The sequence below is a fragment of the Panicum hallii genome, chromosome 8 (genome assembly GCF_002211085.1).
Source record: "Panicum hallii strain FIL2 chromosome 8, PHallii_v3.1, whole genome shotgun sequence".
In the NCBI taxonomy this organism is placed as follows: Eukaryota; Viridiplantae; Streptophyta; class Magnoliopsida; order Poales; family Poaceae; genus Panicum; species Panicum hallii.
In genome coordinates this window covers 25,972,476-25,988,230 of record NC_038049.1, presented here as the reverse complement: position 1 = coordinate 25,988,230, position 15,755 = coordinate 25,972,476, and positions in this window count along the sequence as shown.

Below are 15,755 nucleotides of genomic sequence, written 5' to 3'. Positions count from 1 at the left end.
CTGTCGTGGCAAACAAACCTATAGGTTGTCCTACAACTTCCTCGGGGTGTTGACTGCAAAAAGCATAAATAGCTTCTAGGGCCGCTGCTTCAATGGTGTCCATAATTCTGTAGCCCGTCGTGCTGATCTCAATAGGCTGCCATTGTGAACGGAAAGGATGCTGAGGTATACTCATCCTAACATGGGCCCTATGGATTCCGTCTTCCACATGTTCAGCAGCGTCATACTGAGGGGGTTCTGTATAATAGAAAGCCTGCAAGGATTCCCATAGCAAGCGAGGAAAACCCTCCTAATGAAGGGCATTAGTGTGGAGATGCCCTTCTGGATCCCAGAAAACATTGGAAGGTGCTGCCATCTGCGACCAGGATGCAAATGGTAAAACTTGTTATCTTGTTAGGAGAATACAAGATAAACAGATCATGATAACCAATTCTGTTAACAGCAAAGGCTAGAAATCAGATGGAAAACTAAGATCCCATATAGGATACCCAACTTAAAGCTGTCCTTAACTTCTTCATTAATCCATTCCAAATACAAACAACATGTCCATCATATATGAAATTCTTTTATTAACAAATGATGCATGCACGCACTACTCGTCCTCACAAACAAAACAACTGCCGAATATTTTCGGACTTACGTAATTAATTCCGGTGGCATAACCATACGTCTCTCACTATATATAACTAGTCGGTAAACCCTACGCATCCTAACAGCGTAAACGTGGTTAGTGTACCTGCAGAAAAATACACATATTTATATAAATCTCATGAACCTTTCATGGCAGCACGACATGAAAGCGTCCCCAATCATTACTGCTCACTATAGAAACAGCATCTGTACAATTACCGCCGTACAGACAACGTTAACATACGTTATCGAAACAACGTATTCACGGGGGGTACCGCAAAATGCGGGGGTATGAACAGCGATCGCCATACCCTGCGCCGAACCATATACTCCCAATATAGTCAACCTAAGTTGGTATATTGGCAGCATCTCAAGTAGGCCACTGCTTGAGAAACAGCGTTCGGTTCGCATCACCGACGGGAAGGCCAAGCTCCCTCAGTTGGCTGAGGATCCTTACCTTCTTACCTCCGTACGTAGATGTCGTTACAGGAAGTAAGGTTGGATTGTGCAGGAATTTAAGTTTTGATGGAAAGTAGTGCTGCAAGTTAGAACTATCTATACATATATAGATACTATTAGCCACCTGATACTTTCCCATATTAACCCCTAGGGCTTTACGTTCTAATCACCAACCTTAACGAATCCAACGTACTTTGTAAATTCATTTGTTGGCAAACTTTTATCCTGAAAACACCTTTTTAAGAGCTTCTCCGGATGTAAAGGTAAACCTACAGCTCTGATACCAGCTGTGGCAGAACCGCTCGAATTATTCCGGCTCAAGTGCGCTATTGATCGCCGTACAACTGCAATCAGCTTAACGCACTTCAAACGGAACAATCCTTTGGTCTGTCGGGTCTCCGCCCGATTCAACCACGGTTCAGCAGGATCGAAGCAGGTTTACCTCGCACGATGGCGAGTTTACATCACAGAATAGCTCATCAACTTTAATTTACAGCCATATATATATATTATTACAAAACGAGTTCAAGAGAAGTAAATTTATACAACCATGTTCAAACTGACAAGCGTAACAGCTTGTCTAAACTCACAGCGGAAGAAAAAGTTTTTACGCGACTACACACGTCGCGAAGGCGAACGCTAAGCTTAGCCCAGGGCTTGGTGTTACTCCGGAGGGTTTGTGCTGGCCGGGGACGGGTCCCACTCCACGGACCAGCCAAACGGAACGGACGTTGGCCACCCAAGATTGTCCGTGGGGTTCTCGTAGGTTATACCTGAAACAAACATTGGCAAGGCTGAGTATTCTAATACTCAGCAAGGCTTACCCGGGGTTGGGTATACTTAGCCCATAACTAGACTCATGAAGGCATTGCAAAGGCTCTGGGTTTATTTTCAGCTGAAAAGTAACAAAGAGTATGAACTATTTTCAAGTTTTAGCTTTCATTTTCTAGTTGAGTATTTATTCTAGATTAGCACCTACACTAAGCAAGCAAGGTAGTGATTATCATCTATCAAGATTATCCATCATTAGTTCCACTTCTTACTCAATGTGGTAAAAGGGATAAGCAATCTCAATCCTCGTGAGAGGCGGACGATTCGAATCGAATTTAACCTTGCAAGGTACACCTAACTCACACGCTCGGAATACCAACAGGGAGTTCCAAGCAACCGTTTCCCTCATATTCCGGGTTATGGATCAGGGCCACCACAAGCGACTGCAGGACCGTACGCACACCCAATGTGTACAGGACATACGTCTGTAGCGCGACTACAAAACCCGTATTCCTGTCTGCCTTGCAGAACGTACTCCCACACATCGGTGCGTGTAAACATAAAATAAAAGTCGAGTGGTGGAGACAAGTCCATTTGCCGGGCCATTCGGGTACTAGGCTTGCCGCTTACCATATTTCGCGGTATGTGGCTAGTACTTTCAAAAACTTAGCCACCACTACCACAGGGATCGACCTTATCAACTTTTAACAAAACAGACAGGGTAAAACTTCAGGTCATGATACAGCACATGACCCTGTCCGTCATCCTTATAGTGGTTGCAGAAATGTAAACATGCAACTCCTATATCGCGCGAGTGACAGGAAATCACTCGACTTCTACCGGTCCTATTAGCGGAGCAACTATCCGATAAGGACTCGGGAGCATTACATTGAATTTCCTAGGATTCATGCATCTAGGGTTTCACTTCAATTCCTAGACTTAATGTAAAATATAATATAGATAGACATAGATTGCAGTGTAAATAAAGTAGTGGGATATGTCCGGGGCTTGCCTTCTGGAGTGGGGGTGGGGGCAGGAGAGTCAGAGGCTTCCGAACTCAAGTTCGGGGCTTCAGTTAGTTCCTCGACGACTTGCGCTGGATCTTCTGGGAAGCCTTGGTCTTGTCCTAAGACCAGTTCGTAATCTCCGTCGTCAAGTGTCGTTGATTCTATATGAAATGCATTAAATTAATAAGGTGAATTTTTAAATTTAAAATTTACATTTCAATATTATAACTCATTCAATTAACACACAAACATGCATAGAATAAAGAGGGTTTAGATTTGAAACACTATTTATAAGATATGGTAGAATTTTATTGTAATATAAATTAAATATTTGGATTAAATTTGAAATAAACTAAAATTTGATTTCAAAACTTTAAATAAAAGATCATAGAAATTTGATTATATATTAGCATTATAAAACATTACATTAGTGAATACTAAAAGATTCCAATTAGAGAAGGTTATACATTAGGTTTACTTTAAATTGGAAAGTTTCATAATAAAAGAGGTTAAGTTTAAATTAAAGTTAAGTTTGCAACCTTGCACAAAGTTACCTAGAGCTCATGAAATATTTAGGTCAAACTTTATAAGTAATCAAGTATTGAATATCAAGGTTACGCATAAGTCATTCCCTAATCTTAGGTTTAACAATGAGGATAAAAGTAAATTGTTTCACACTAAACTTTATTAACCAAAGTTATAGAATTTGAAATCTAGTTTCTAACAAAACTAGTTTTGTCATTTTAGGATTTTTCTGTGATTTGTTACAAATTTTACAAGACAGAAAAGACTCTCACATGAAATAACAAGTACCCTTTACAACTTAGTCCTGACATTTAGCAGATAACACCCTGGAAGAAAAACAGTCAAAGCAATCAAGTCCAGGGGCTATGGCCGGCGGGGAGGAGGCACATGTCCGGCCAAATTCCGGCCGGTGAGGTCGCCGGCGGTGGGGGAAAAGAGAGGAGGAGCACAAGGAGATCCTGCGCTACCTGTGGTAGTCTCGGGGAGGCTTGGGACGGCCGGAATCGGGCTACCCACGGTGAGCCGGGCCGGCGGCCGGAGGCGCACGGCGGCGGGGTGGTTCCGGCGTGCGGGGAAGGGGAGGAACGGGCGGGGGAGGTGCAGTGGGGCACGAGGAAGCTGCTGGTGTAGTCAATTTGGGGAGGGAAACGGCGGAGGGAGAGGTCCCACGGTGGCCCGAGGTTCCGGCGGCGGCAATGGAGGAGCGGCGGGCTCTGTACGCGCGCGAGGTGCCCCGGGCGACTCCTTTATAGGCAGACGGGGTGATGGCGGGCCACTGGTGCCGTAGGGCAGAAGAGAGGGGAGGGGATAAGGCTCGCCCGCGGGATTCGCAGCGGCGGCAGAAGCGGCGCCGGCGAGCAATGCTGACAGTGCGCAGGCCCGTGGCACACGGGTGGGGCGCCAGCAAAAGGGGGGGTAGAGCGGCGGCCAAGCAGCAGGCGACGCGTGGATGGGAGAGGGTAGGGGAGATGGCCGGCGGCGAGCTAGGGCGGCTCATAACCCCGGCGACAGAGGAAACAGAGAAGGCAGAGCAGGAGAAACAGAGGCGCCTGAGGAAGAAGGGGATGAACTGATTTGTGGACTGATCTGTAATTTCAGAGAAAGGCAGGGGCCTTACTGTAAAGGGCTTGCAACTTTTAAACCAATGCTCAAATGGAGATGGTCCAAAAAGCAAAAGTGCATGGTTTTTCAAACTCTACAACTTCTCTTTAAGGTTCATCTGCATTTGAGCAATAGTTTTAGAGATAAAATGAACTTAGTAAAAATTTCATGTTTTATGTAAATCCTTAAGTAAAATTACTTTTACACTTATACCCTATGGTAATTTCATACATATTTTTGAAATTTAACCACTGATATCACTTTTTGCAAAATAACCCTTATACTTTTAAACTTTTCCCTCATCTCCATCCATTTTGCATAAAAGGACCTTTAGTTAATATTAATTACATAAACATCCTTTCTTCCATAGCATTGCATACATAAAGTACATTTTTGCCAAACTTTGAACATACAAGCATGCTTAAAATCTAAGGTATAACCTAGCTAATTACCTGAGTGTCACATTCCCCTTTATGCCCGGGTTTGCAAGGCCCTTAAACACTTCCGAGGTGAGTGGCAGGGATTCACTACGAGGCCTTTACAAAGATTCCCTATCTTGTGACAATCCGCTAAGGTTTCAAGCCAAAGCGGTCATAATCCTCCCTATTGAGGAAAATACCTTAGCCAAGGTTCACATAGTTATGTGCCTCAAAGGACCGAGCTATACCCCATCAATGCAACCCCTCTTGCCCTTTCGGTAAGATCATCACAAGCTAGGGTTTCTAATTAATTAGCCAAGATCAGAGCCATATAGTACTGTGGTTGTACTATTTTCCTGGGTGGTTCTCCATGTTCCAATTCATTCGATAAGCTTGTTTGATTGCCATAATAATATTCCAAAGGACACGAAAGATATAGGAGGTAACATGATCTCCAAACATCCAAAAACTATTATTAAGCATCTAGCGTAGCTATAACATAAATAAAACAACCCAGGTTTAAACAAGGAAGTTAATTAAAATCTAGTCATATCCTTAATTGGGTTCCTTCATATTCTAGACACATGCATGCATAAAAGTAAAGGTGTAATTGTGACATTAATAGGACTGAAAACATGATCAAGGGCCACTTGCCTTCGTTAGCAAACTGCTGCTGCTCAGGAAATTCTTCAAAGTCTTGCCCCTGCGGATCCTCGAACTGCGCACCGTCTAACGTCGCACACGAGCACATACAAGCAAACAAAATAAAATAAGAATAGTACACCAATCAATGAAAACAGAACAAAATAATATTTTTAAAAACATTGTGCAAGTTGTAAGGATCGCGTGAGCGCAAGAATCGACGAAATCGGAGTTAAAACGAAGAAGTTAGGGCTAAAACGGGGTTCCAGGGGCTTATCTGCGAAGATTTGGATCTAAAACAGAGAAACCAGGGGCTAGATCGTAATTAAACCCTAGACAGAGGGGCTAGCTTGCAAAACTGAGGGGCATTGGACGGCGGGTTCGATTTTGAAAGTCCTCAGGGGTCTAAACGGAAGAATCAGGACTAAAACGCAAATAGTTTTGAACTGAGACGGAGCGCGGGTTGATTTCGGAAAACTCAAAGGGCTTATTTGCAAAAGGGGCGTGGGTTGACCGGTATCTAACTGCTTGACTCGCGATTGGATCTGTTGCGGGCCGATGGATCTAGATCGGACAGTGGAGATCGCGCTGGCGGGGGGAACAGCGCGGGAGCGGCGGCGGGGCGCCGGCGGCGAGGCGGAGGCGGCGGCGGTTCGCCGGACTTCAAGCGATAAAGCGATCCCCTGCTCGGTTTTGGGTCGGACTTGGACGGGAAGCGAGAGTGCGACACGGGGGACCGATCTAGGGCAAAAGGAGGCGGCGAAGACGACCGAGGCAACGGGGCGACAGCGAGCGGCGGCTCGGTTACTCCGGCGAGCTCGAGCGGGCACGGGAGCGCGGGAAGGAAAGGGAGGGACGGCCGGGAGGTTTCCTCACCACAACGCGGTGCCTCGGGGTGGCTCGTGCGACGGCGGGAAGCAGCGAGACGGCGGCGCGGCGGCGGACCGGAGCTCGAGCGGCGAAGGCGGCTCGGGGGCTAGGGTTTTGAGCGGGCGGCAGCTGCGGCTAGGGTTTAGGGTAGGCGGGGGGGCTGGCGGCGCTTAAATAGGGGGCGGCCGCGGGCGCCTAGGCGTGCGGGCCCGAGGCGGGGACGGCGCGGAGGGCGGACCGAGCTCGGACTCGAGCTCGGGTCCGGCTCGGGCGCGGGGGAGAGGAAGGGCCTGACAGGCGGGCCCCGCCTGCCAGCGCCGGAGAGAGGGAGAGAAGGGAGAGAGCGGAGACGGGAGCGAGGCCGCGGGGGAAAGGAGCGGGTTGGGCCGGGGCGAGGAAAGAGAGTGGGCCGCGCGCGCGAGAGAAGGAGGGAGGAGAGGAGAAGGCCGCGAGCGGCTGGGCCGGGGAGGGTTAGCGGCCTGCGAGAGGGAAGAGAGAAGGGAGGAGAGAGACCGCGGCTGGGCCTGCCAGGGGGAAGCGGGCCGCGCTGCAGGGGAAAGAAGGGAGAGGAAGGGGGATGGCCAGCCGGGCTGGGCTGGGCCCAAGGGGGAGAAAAGAGGGGGGAAAAAAGAGAAAGAGCAAATGCTTTTGAATTTGAATCAAGGAATTGAATTCAAACTTAAATCCAAATGAAATACAACCAAGGAGACAATGCAAAGAGCATGAATGCGCATGACATATATTTTCCTTATATTTATTTTATACTTTAAGAAAGTTGCTTATCAAAAATCATGTAACCCTTTAACCTATCATGCCATTCAAATTATTTTTGTACTTTGCAAAAATTAGGGTGTTACAATCAGGGTATTAAAGTCAGGATAGATCTGTGGGGTAAGCAAGGTCCGGAGTTCGGGGTTTAACCCCTTCTTGAACATGTCTTGTTTCTTGTCGTCGTCGTTCACTTCCTCCGGCGCATATCGGGCCAATTCTATGAACCGGTGGGTGTACTCTTCCACTGTCATGCTTCCTTGTTGTAGTGCGCGGAACTCATCCGCCTTGCGCTTCATGGTGGCCGAAGGGATGTGATAGCGGCGGAACTCCCTCACGAATTCTCCCCAAGTGATGGTAGAGGCATCCTCGGCTGCAGCACAGTAATTTTCCCACCAAGCTAATGCGGTTCCGGTGAGTTGGTGGGCCGCCAGAAGGACTTTGTCTCGGTCCTGGCATTCGAATGGTTCGAGCTTCCTCTGGATCACTCGTAACCAGTGGTCTGCATCCAAAGGGTTGCAGGATCCGGCAAAGGTGGGCGGCTTGGTCCTTAGAAAGGCCGTCAGCTTGTCATTCATATTCTGCCCTCGTGGTTGCCGGTTAATGAGGGCATTGGCCAGAGTCTCCAGTATAAGGGTCTGGTTGTGGATTATCTGCGCCAAGTCTCCGAGGGGTGGGGGCGGTGGTAGTTGCTCTCCTCCCTGATTTTCCCCTTGGTTCTGGCTGACTTCCTGTTCTTCCTGAGGGGGGTCTTGTTCAACAGGCTGTGCTCCGGCACTAGCAGCTGCGGGGTTCCGGCTATGGGAGGCCCTCGCGACGTTCCGGGGGGTCACCTGTTGATTGGGTAAATTGGGGTTACGATTATGTGATGTTTAAGTTGTTTAATTCGTATATAAGGCAGAATCTACCTTCTGCCGGTACTCATATAAACAAGCAGTACACAACAAACCAGCACACAACATCACAAACAACAAGCACAAACCATTTTATTACTGCAAGGGGGGGTACAGCTTGGGGGTAAGACTAGGTCTCGTGCTACCCGGCCAGGGTCAGGCACGACAAAAGCGGCTGGCGTCGGTTATTTTACTCACGGGGCGTGTCTTCTTCTGGGGCGGGGAGTGTGAGCAATCCCTGCTCGCCGTTCTCTGGATTCCCATCTATCAAGGGTTGCGCTGCAGCATCCCTTTCAACGGGGCAGCAGAACTCTCAGGGTTCTCGGGCGGGGCTTGTGTGTTTCCAAAGAGTGTTCCCCATCCTATGACGGGCGTCCCGAGTAAAACATGGTCTTCTCCAATTGCCGGGACTGGTGTTCCACTTCGGGTCCACTCTAGGATACGCCGGTCTCGGGCCTGCCTAAGGCTCTCTTGGGCGACTGCTTCGCTGCTGACCGCGGCTGAGGCTCTTGCCTCGATGGGTCTGCTCCCTTTGAAGGTTGGCTTGCTCATCAAAGAGTTGGTCCAGGGCGGCTAGGTAAGTGGCCACTTGGTACAGGGGGCCTTCTTCGTGGCGATGTCGTTCCAGGTTTCTCATGCGTGCTTCCTAGACTGGGGTTCTGATGGCCGGCGGGAAGAACTTCGCTGGCGTGGGGGCGAGATGTTCTTCAAAAATCCGGCACAAATAATGGAGTGCTTTTCTGATGGCCAAGGGGTAGGTGTCCTGGTGTCTAAACCCTGTGGCAGTCACTCGCCAAGGCTGGATGTCGGGGTAGCGGTTGCTCCTGGCGATGACCAGGATCACCCTACAGCGGAGGGTACCGTGGTGCTCGTACTCTCAGCTGTAGTACCTTGGGCGTTCTGTAACGCCAAGGCCTTCCAGGGTGTTGATCAAAAGGCCGGGAAAGCCAGGTGCTGCTTGGCAATCGCCCTGGGTCCATCCTTCCTCAGCCATCTGAAACAAGGGCAGGGTAAACAGTCTAGCATAGATACAAAAGGGAGTAGATAACATTTATTATTGCAATGGGGTACATTTTTCATGGATACAGGGTTATTAGGGTAGGGGAGTGCTAATCCTATCATGGGGATTCCTCCTCGTCCCTGATAGGGCGCTTCTTTATTGGGAGGCACCGATCCATCTCATCTTCGGTCTGAGTACCTTTATCCCAATGGGTTTCCTCGGGTTCTTCTTCCTCTTCCTCTATCCATCCACCTGTTCCGCTGCGGTTTTCGTATTCCTGCATCTAGGCTTGGAGGGCGGCTAAGGAATACTCGGCGCTTGCGGCTCTTGTCCATTGTTCCTCCAGCTCCTGGGCTATCTTTTCAATCCCATGGATTAGCTGCTTCAGTTGTGCCGCCTGTTCGCAGTAGAGTGCATCCAACCCAGTAAGGTAGATGGATAGGTGGGAGACCGTATCTTCTAGGTCTTCTTCTTCTCGTCCAAGTCCCCTCATTCGGGCAATCCAAGTGCGTCCTCTTCCCTCAGCGGGTGGGAAAAATCCCATAGGAGTCTGCTGAAGGTGGTGCCTATAGATTACACGCAGTTGTTGCAGAGCTTTACGGGCGGCCTTTCGGTAGGTGTCAGGGAAGCGAAAGCCAGAGGTGGAGATGAACCAGGGGTCTACATCAGGGTAACGAGTGCTTTTTCCCACAAAGACCATCATGTCGCACCGAAGGATGCCCTTGGAGGTGTATTCTCGATAAGCATACTCCGGTGGTTCCATGACTCCGATGCGTTCCAGGCTGAGTATTAATAACTTAGGAAGGCCGGGCTCTGCGTGGCAGATTCTGTTAGCCCATCCATTGCCAACAATCTGGAACAGGGCAAAGACCAGCGGTGAGTGTTTGTGCAGAAAAATATCTAAGTCAGAACAAGTCCTAGGGTCTGAAATAGGGTCTCGCTTCTAGGGTTACGTCCTACGGCCAGCCTACGGCTCTTATACCACCTGAAGCGTCCCCCCATCAGGGAAGACTTAAAAGTGTTGCTTTATCAGTCCCAGGAGGCTGATAACACTTTTATTACATCAGATGGTACATCACCGTACAACTCTGCGCGGTAATGGGCAGTGAAGCGCCACTATCGCGAGGATTACAACTAAAACCCACACCATTACACTAGCTACGAAAAGGGAATCATCAGAGTCTTGCGCCATGCGGAACTCCAACGGTGGCCTTAACCACAGGCAAGACTGGGTGCAGGACAAAACCCTACTCGATGTCTTCGGGGACGTAGTCTGGGTCTTCCACTGTAAAAGTAAGAATGGGGTGAGTACAAACGTACTCAGCAAGTCCAATCACACCCACAGAGGGGGTATAACAGAAATCAATGCACAGGACAATCCAAGGATAAGGTTATGGTTCATTTGCGGAAAACTCGGTTGTATGCAAAGGTTTGTTTTAAAACATTTTCAAAACAAGTTTTCTAGTACCACGGAGCACACGATGTCGATCCACACAGGATCCAAGTTTTAAATTGCTACCGGACTCCCCGTCCGCCGTAGCACACGGCACAACTAGCGGACACTTTCCAAACAACTCACACCAGCCCAACCATTCCCGGAGGGAAACACTAGTTATGTGACCACACCATAACTTGCCCAATACCGTGGGCACGGCTATTCGAATAGATTTTGACTCTGCAGAGGTGTGCAACTTTACCCACAGGTGGGGTACCACAGCACGATCACCTTAGTGTCGGTGCAGATCCCAACAAAGCCATTACCCACCTTAGCTAGACCTGACTAGCCACCACGGGATACATCAAGGGGTCATTCGACCTATCTCCGAGGTTTAACCAGGGCATAAGTCACACAGAGCTTATCCCTTCTTCTTGATCACCCGTTGCTCTCAGCTCTCCTGATGGCTACCAGACTAACTAGTGGGATTTATGCTAAGCCGTTGCCCATACAACGGTCAAGTGGTTTGCATGACAGGAATCTAGGTGAGATGACACATCAACTCGGTCCTTAGGGGTGACAAGATGGATATCTCCCTTCCTCACTCAACCACACAGGTACGAGCACACCAACGGCAATTCACACAGAAATGCCATCCATCCCGTCTAACTCGTCTTTCAAAACCACATTTTATCCCTTCCCACACACACACATTTTCTTTATAAAACCAGGTGGTCAAGGTATGGCTATCACAAACAAGGGTGGCTATCCTACCGTGTTTTCAGCAAGCAAAACCATGCAATTTTATAAAACAGGCCACTGGGTTGTGTTTATAAAAACTAGGACAGAAACATGCATCAAAGGGCGGGATTGAACTTGCCATCGTCAAGTCCTTGCGGGAGGTCCTGATCGAAGCACTGTCCCTCGGTTTCGGGGTCGCAGAACTGGTCCTCGTTCGCTTGATCACACTCGGGAACTTCCTCGTTCACTCTGTGTCCTACGACGCAAACAAACAGGCACACAATCAAGCGAAAGAACTAAAAGCTTTCATCGTTGAGCTTGTATCGGAAATAATTTAGTTACAGAGATAGGGGTAATATTTTTGGGTGGTTTCTTAATGGCTTGGCTAGAACTATACTGGAAAGGGCGTGGTAAAGTTTAGGTCGACCGGAGGTCGTTTGGCGCATAAAATGACGAGGCGAAGGAGATTTCAGGGGCTAAACAGGGGTCCAGGGGCTTATTTGTATTTATCCGGAGGAAGCAAGGACCTATTTGTGAATTCTAGAAATACCCAGGGCACGCTAAAGGATGTCGAGTATAATTAGGTTTATGTAATGGAGGGTTTATTTTGAAATAACGGAAAGAACAGGGCCTCTTTTGCAAAAGAGAGTAAGTAGGAGGTTTCTTTTGGGGAAAATATAGGGAAGGGGGGGGCTATGGGCAAAATGCCCCTTCTCCCTCCTCTCCCGTTGACAGGAAACAGGGGAGGGGGAAACAGGGGCGGCGGCGGCGAGCACGCCGGCCGGCCAGGGCCAAAGGGCGGCTCGAGGTAGGGGGATGAGAGAGAGGGGGGCACGGGGATCCCATCCCCAGCCTCACCTTGGGCCGTGGTGGAGCGAGGGGGCCGGGCGACAGCGGGCAGCGGGCGGCGGCCGAGCGGTGCGCGGCGGCGGCGCTACGAGCTTGGGGAAGAGGCCGTGTGCGGGTGCCGAGCTTGGGGCGGGGTGAGGGTCCTTTTATAGATGACCAAAGGCGGTGGGGCGGTGGTGGCCGGTGGGGAGGCCGGCGAGCGGCGCGGGGCGCCTTAATGGCGTCTGCGTCGTGGCGTCCGTGTCGTCGAGCGGCGGCGCGGGCGGCGAGGCCGGAGTGACGTGACGGCTCGGCACGCGTGCGGGCACGTGGGGCGGGCGCTGTGCGGCACAGGGCGGGGAAGCGGCAGGGGAACAGCGGCGGGCGGCGCGGCTAGCGATGGGCGGCGCGGCGTCGCGGCATGGCGTGCGCGTGCAAGCGTCGGGCGGCACGGTGGTTGGCGCGGCACGCGGTGCACGCGCGGGGCGCGCGCGCGTGGGCACGGGCGGCCGAGCCCAGGGGCGTGTGCGCACGAGCTGAGCGGCGCTCAGGAGCAGAGGAGGGGAGAAGAGAATGGAGGAGAAGAGAGGAGGGAAAAGAGAAAAAGAGAGGAAAGAAAGAGAGAGAAAAAGGAAAGGAAAAAGGAGAGAGCAAGAGGGAAAAGAAAGGGAAGAGGGGGTCGCGTCGGCGCCGATCGCGGCGGCGACCGCGGTCGGTCGGCCACGCGCGTGCGTCCTCCGCACGCTGCGCGAGACGAAAAGAATCGCGCCGGCGCTGATCGCGGAAAAGCGGTCGCGCGTGGTCGTCGGCCGCCGAGCGGTGCGGGATGGGACAGCGGTCAAGTTCAGTGTCGTTCAGAAAGGATTAGGGCTAGGGTTTTGACGACGGACGGCTTTTAAACAAAGCACTCTAGCGCGTGATTTAATTTGGTGGATTCTCAGGGCGTCACAGCCTTGCAATGTAACTTTTGTTCCGGGTAATCCCCCTGAGGACTTTGCTCTGCCTATACCATGGCCCTATGCACTTTCCGATGGTTGGACTGTGGAGTGGGATCCGTCCCCGGCCAACATAGGATCCTCCGAGTGATATTGAGCTTGGGCTTAGCTCAATATCCGTTTCGCGACGTCTAGTAGTGTCGCATTTTAAATTCCGCCGCAGATACTCAAACTTTGAACAGTTTGTATAAATTCGTACTAGTTAGGTTTGCTACTACTATGTTTGAATACTAATGTAATATTATACCTGTGATGTAAAAATGGTTGGTGTTTGTATCTCTGGACTCACCTTCATGCGAGGTACCTTGTTTTGATCCTGAGTTAGGTGGTTTTATCGGGACTTTACCCGACAGACCATGGGGTTACACCGTTTGAAGTGCGGATGAGCCTTTAATGCCTTCCGAGAAAGGATCAACGCACTTGAGTCGGTGTAATTCAGGTTGGTTCTGCCACATTGCGTCACCACCGCTCGGCCTTCCCCACCTTCCCCTTCTTCAGTCCCTGTCACTGGCCACAGGAAAGGTAGAAGGGCTGCCAGTGTTAGATTTGGCCGAGCCGAGACTCGGGAGGTGACTCAGAGGCGCGGAGCAGCGACGAGCGTAGGAGGCGAGGAGGACCGCCGAGGAGCTAGATCCGACGAGTAGAGGGGAGGAGAAGGAAGGAGGACACTAGATCTAGGCAAGGCCTGCGACCTGTTGGTTGCCTTGTCCGCGTGGGGGTTGTTTGACTTCTTGATTGCCTCAGCCGCTCACGATTGTTGGACCTCCTGGTGGCCATGGCTGCCCTGGCGGTTATTTTCCCTTCTGGGATTGGGTCTCCCTCACGGTGTGCGACTAGCCTTGCGACCTGTTGGTTGCCTTGTCTGCGTGGGTGTTTGCCGTATCTTCATCGGCGGAGACATCGTGAGTAGTTTGTTGTCGTACATTGATTGTGGCCATGTAAACATGGCGCTCTGGCGAGTACTCGCCAAAGCTGGAACTGTAGTCGACCAGTACCGTATGGCCCTCCCCTTCCTCCACGATGGGACAGAGGGGTTTGCCTACTTGATAAGGTAGTTCTTGGATGTAGGCCACAAGACGGGTGTTGTCTTCGAGTAGCTCAGAGGGCTCCATGGCCTTCTAGTACACTAACCGGTCCGGTGGTGTTGATGTGATCGTCAGACCCAGATGACTACCCTAGAAGGGTTCGGCGCTGTCATCAGAGTCCGAGTCGTAGGATTCGAAGATGGGAGCCACCCCACATGTGGTGGCATCCTCTTCTCCGATCTTGAGTAGACGATCTAGGTCCTCCTCCAACATGGAGAGGGACTCGAATCACGTGGCCTCCTGGTAAATAGTGGCACAGTTGTGTAACCCGAACGGGAACCGGGAATGCTGATCCTCAGACCGAGTCAGATCCGATCTGAGGAGTCCTAGTGCAGCATGAGTTGAAATCGTGTTGAAAATGGACTCCTCCCTAATCTCCCTAGCTAGGTCAGGGAGCAGCATCTCGTTGTGTTGTTGACAAGGTGCCGATGGAAGTCGCCTGTACCGTCAGTGACGCAGACCCACGAGTCGAAGGTGAATGTTGTGCTCTCGTTGAGCACACGTTGATGAAGTTGAACGTTGCCATGGACTTCACCTGGGGATTGTCGATGATCACCCCTACCTGGTGCCCCAGCTGTCGGTATTTTACCGCCAAGCCCACCGAGGGATACCCCTAAGGTGGTAGGTTGGAGGTAGGGTGTCACCGAGATTAGGAACACGAAGGTCCAAGGAACACGAAACTTTAGACAGGTTCAGCCCGCAATATGCTAATACCCTACATCCTGTGTGGTGGTTTGTATTGTCTTAAGTGTATATTGCTTTGGAGGGGGTCCCTGCTCGCCCTTATATAGTCCGGGGGGACATGGTTACAAATATCCTAGCGGAATACAAGCTTAAGAGTCCTACCCGAGTACTACTCGGGTAGTTTCCTTCTGTTCCAACTAGTCCTACTTGTATCCGAGTATATTACAACAGATATAAGGTACGAGACATGCTCCATCCTTATTCTAGAATTATCTATACCATGTGCGCAGTCCCGTGGCCCCGGGTCTAACAGAGAGGCGGAGGAAGCGACGGGAGCAACGGATCTACGCCGGTGATGGTGGCGAGGCTAGGGTTTAGGGGGAGGGGGAGGCGAAGAGGCGTCTGGTTGGCGAGGCGAGTGGTGAATGGCGTAGCTAGGGTTTGGGACCGGGCATCTCACGTTATATACGTGGAGGCGCTCGGGCTTTCGGGCCTTGCGTGCCTCCCTTGCTCGGACCAAGGCTTATTCGTGCCATGCTGGGCCGGCCCACGTGCCAAGGCGTCGGCCTAGGCACAGCATGACGCTCGTGCCGGGCCAGCCCGTAGGCCTCGGGTCGGATGGAAAACTATAGCGGAGAAGGTCAGGTTGCTGTTGGGCGTATAAATGCCTTATCCGCACCTTACCCAACCAGTTATGATCTGTATTGAGCATACCAATTTTATTATAGTATCTGCCTATTAACAGGTAGTACTCAAGAGTCACACTTGCATCGTAACAAGTTACTATATCCTACAGGTATACAGGTAAACTAATTAGTGTGTCTTCTGGGCGAAAGTCTTGTTATCCCAGGGCTAAGGTTGAACGATAAAGGCAAGGTGGGTGAATAGGGTCAACGGAGAGG